Source organism: Arachis stenosperma, chromosome 4 (genome assembly GCF_014773155.1).
Source record: "Arachis stenosperma cultivar V10309 chromosome 4, arast.V10309.gnm1.PFL2, whole genome shotgun sequence".
Lineage (NCBI taxonomy): Eukaryota > Viridiplantae > Streptophyta > Magnoliopsida > Fabales > Fabaceae > Arachis > Arachis stenosperma.
Genome location: NC_080380.1, coordinates 43,020,767 through 43,025,308, shown reverse-complemented (window position 1 = coordinate 43,025,308; position 4,542 = coordinate 43,020,767).

Below are 4,542 nucleotides of genomic sequence, written 5' to 3'. Positions count from 1 at the left end.
AAAATGTAAGGTTGGCATTCAACTTGCCCATGATGCAAGGAGATGAACATCCTTACACTAGAAGGGTCAACTTTGATCAAAGGTTGGACCAAGTCCTCACTGACATTTGTGAAGAGGGCGCCCAATAGAAGAGAGATTTAAGAGGGAAGCCGGTTCAATTGAGAAGGCATGACCTCAAGCCCATGGCTAGGGGATGGTTGGAGTTTATCCAACGCTCAATCATTCCCACTAGCAACCGGTCTGAAGTTACTCTAGACCAGGCCATCATGATTCATAGCATCATGATTGGAGAAGAAGTAGAAGTTCATGAGGTTATAGCCCAAGAACTTTATAAGGTGGCGGACAAGTCCTCTACCTTGGCAAGGTTAGCCTTTCCTCATCTCATTTGTCACCTCTGTTTTTCAGTTGGAGTTGACATAGAGGGAGACATCCCCATTGATGATGACAAGCCCATCACTAAGAAAAGGATGGAGCAAACAAGAGATCCCACTCATCATGAAATCCCTGAGATACCTCAAGGGATGCACTTTCCTCCACAAAACTATTGGGAGCAAATCAACACCTCCCTAGGAGAATTGAGTTCCAACATGGGACAACTAAGGGTGGAGCACCAAGAACATTCCATCCTCCTCCATGAAATTAGAGAAGACCAAAGAGTCATGAGAGAGGAGCAACAAAGGCAAGGAAGAGACATTGAGGAGCTCAAGCATTCCATAGGATCTTCAAGAGGAAGAACAAGCCGCCATCACTAAGGTGGACCCGTTCTTTAATTTCCTTGTTCTTTATTTTCCTGTTTTTTGAATTTTAATGCTTTTGTTTATCTATGCTTGTGTCTTATGATCATTAGTGTCTTAGTGTCTATGCCTTAAAGTTATGAATGTCCTATGAATCCATCACCTTTCTTAAATGAAAAATGTTCTTAATTGAAAAAGAGAAGAATTGCATGAATTTTAAATTTTATAACAGATTAATTATTTTGATGTGGTGGCAATACTTTTGTTTTCTGAATGTATGCTTAAAGAGTGCATATGTCTTTTGAATTTGTTGTTCATGATTGGTTGGCTCTTGAAAGAATGATGAAAAAGGAGACATGTTACTGAGGATCTGAAAAATCATAAAAATGATTCTTGAAGCAAGAAAAAGCAGTGAATACAAAAAAGGGGAAAAGAAGCGAAAAAAAAAACGAAAAAAGGGAGAAAGAGAAAGAGAAAGAAAAAGAAAGAAAATAAAGTTGTGATCCAAGGCAAAAAGAGTGTGCTTAAGAACCCTGGACACCTCTAATTGGGGACTCTAGCAAAGCTGAGTCACAATCTGAAAAGGTTCACCCAATTATGTGTCTGTGGCATGTATGTATCCGGTGGTAATACTGGAAGACAGAGTGCTTTGGGCCATGGCCAAGACTCATAAAGTAGCTGTGTTCAAGAATCATCATACTTAACTAGGAGAATCAATAACACTATCTAGATTCTGAGTTCCTATAGAAGCCAATCATTCTGAATTTCAAAGGATAGAGTGAGATGCCAAAACTGTTCAGAGGCAAAAAGCTAAAAGCACCGCTCATCTAATTAATACTGCTCTTCATAGATGTTTTTGGAATTCATTGCATATTATCTTCTCTTTATCTTATTTGATTTTCAGTTGCTTGGGGACAAGCAACAATTTAAGTTTGGTGTTGTGATGAGCGGATAATTTATACGCTTTTTGGCATTATTTTTAGTATGTTTCTAGTAGGATTTAGTTAGTTTTTAGTATATTTTTATTAGTTTTTAGTTAAAATTCACTTTTCTGGACTTTACTATGAGTTTGTGTGTTTTTCTGTGATTTCAGGTATTTTCTGGCTGAAATTGAGGGACCTGAGCAAAAATCTGATTCAGAGACTGAAAAGGACTGCAGATGCTGTTGGATTCTGACCTCCCTGCACTCGAAGTGGATTTTCTGGAGCTACAGAAGCCCAATTGGTGCGCTCTCAACGGCGTTGGAAATTAGACATCCTGGGCTTTCCAGAAATGTATAATAGTCCATACTTTGTCGGAGATTTGATGGCCCAAATCGGCGTTCCAAATCAGCTCAAAACTGCCCGGCGTTAAACGCCGGAACTGGCACAAGAATGGGAGTTAAACGCCCAAACTGGCACAAAAGCTGGCGTTTAACTCCAAGAAGAGTCTCTACACGAAAATACTTCAATGCCAGCCCAAGCACACACCAAGTGTGCCCGGAAGTGGATTTTTATGTCATTTACTCATCTTTGTAAACCCTAGGCTACTAGTTCTTTATAAATAGGACCTTTTACTATTGTATTTTCATCTTTTTGATCACTTTAGATCTCTAGATCATCTTGGTAGCTATCTTTTGATCATGTTTTTATGATTGAACCCTCTTTGGGAGGCTGGCCTCACGGCCATGCCTAGACCTTGTTCTTATGTATTTTCAACGGTGGAGTTTCTACACACCATAGATTAAGGTGTGGAGCTCTGCTGTACCTCGAGTATTAATGCAATTACTATTGTTCTTCTATTCAATTCAGCTTGTTCTTATTCCAAGATATTCATTCGCACTCAAGAACTTGATGAATGTGACGCTCATCATCATTCTCACTTATGAATACGTGCCTGACAACCACTCCCGTTCTACAAGCAAACAAGGCTTGAATGTTTATCTCTTGGATTCTTTAACCGGAATCTTCGTGGTATAAGCTAGAATTGATGGCGGCATTCAAGAGAATCTGGAAGGTCTAAACCTTGCCTGTGGTATTCTGAGTAGGATTCAATGATTGAATGACTGTGACGAGCTTCAAACTCGCGATTGTGGGGCGTTAGTGACAGACGCAAAAGAATCACTGGATTCTATTCCGACATGATCGAGAACCGACAGCTGGATAGCCATGCCGTAACAGGGTGCGTTGAACATTTCCACTGAGAGGACGGGACTGTAGCCATTGACAACGGTGATGCCCAACATACAGCTTGCCATGGAAAGGAGTAAGAAGGATTGGATGAAGACAGTAGGAAAGCAGAGAGACGGAAGGGACAAAGCATCTCCATACGCTTATCTGAAGTTCTCACCAATGAATTACATAAGTATCTCTATCTTTATCTTTATGTTTTATTCATATATCATCCATAACCATTTGAGTCTGCCTGACTAAGATTTACAAGGTGACCATAGCTTGCTTCATACCAACAATCTCCGTGGGATCGACCCTTACTCGCGTAAGGTTTATTACTTGGACGACCCAGTGCACTTGCTGGTTAGTTGTGCGAAGTTGTGTTTATGCCATGGTATTGAGCACCAAGTTTTTGGATTCATTACCGGGGATTATTTGAGTTGTGAAAAGTATTGATCACAATTTCGTGCACCAACCGGTCTTGCTCCTTCTTCAAGAAATATGCGGTGCTCGCATACTTGGGGGCTTATTCCCACTAGATCCGCCAAACTCCACCCAATTGCCCTTTTGTTTTTCCTCAATACATCTAGCAATTTTTCTTCTTGTTGAGGAGTTAACTCTTTTGCAATTATCACGGGGAGCTTTTGGGCTTCATCAAGATATGAGTACCTCAAGTGGGGTGGTAGTGGCTTCAATTCCATCTTTTTGTCATTCTTTGAAGTTTGAGTTTCCGGATGGTTTGTATGGTGTGTGGTGTTTAGTTCGCTTGGACCTTCATTTGCTTCTTCAATCATGTACTTCTCATCTAACTTTGCAAGGTGCACTTCGGCAACCATGTTATCAATTGGGTCACACCGAAATAGAGAGTGATTCTCCGGTGGATGCTTCATTGCTTCTTCTAGGCTAAAGTTTACAATTCTCCCATATATTTCAAATGAGTAGGTCCCCGAGTATGCATCTAGCTTAAATCTAGAAGTTCTCAAAAATGGTCTTCCAAGTAGGATAGATGATGCTCTCTCGGTTTCGCTTAATGGCATTTCAAGGACATAGAAGTCAATCAGAAACACCAACCCTTTTATATTCACCAATACATCTTCCGCAACACCCGTCACAGTTATTATGCTTTTATCCGCTAGGACAAATCTTGCCGTCGACCTTTTTAGTGGTGGCAACTTCAATACCCGGTAGACGGAGAGCGGCATGATGCTAACGCATGCTCCGAGGTCACACATACAATCTATAAATTGAACTCCATTAACGGTGCAAGTGACTATACAAGGGACCGGATCATCACACTTCTCGGGCAATGCTCCCATTAAAGCGGAAATAGAACTTCCCACTGGGATGGTTTCCAATTCAAGAATTCTATCCTTGTTTATGCATAGATCTTTGAGGAATTTGGCATATCTAGGAACTTGATGGATAGCATCAAAGAGGGGGATGGTTACCTCAACTTTCTTGAACATTTCTACCATTTTGGGGTCGAGTTCTATGCGCTTTCTAGCTTTCTTTGCAAGTGTTGGAAATGGAAGTGGTTGAGCAATTTCTTCTTCCAAGGTTCTTTTGGCCTTGGTTGTATCCCTTGTTGGTTGGGCTTCATCCTCAACTATGACTTGTGATGTCTCCTCTTCCACTACCTCTTCTATATCTATTCTTTC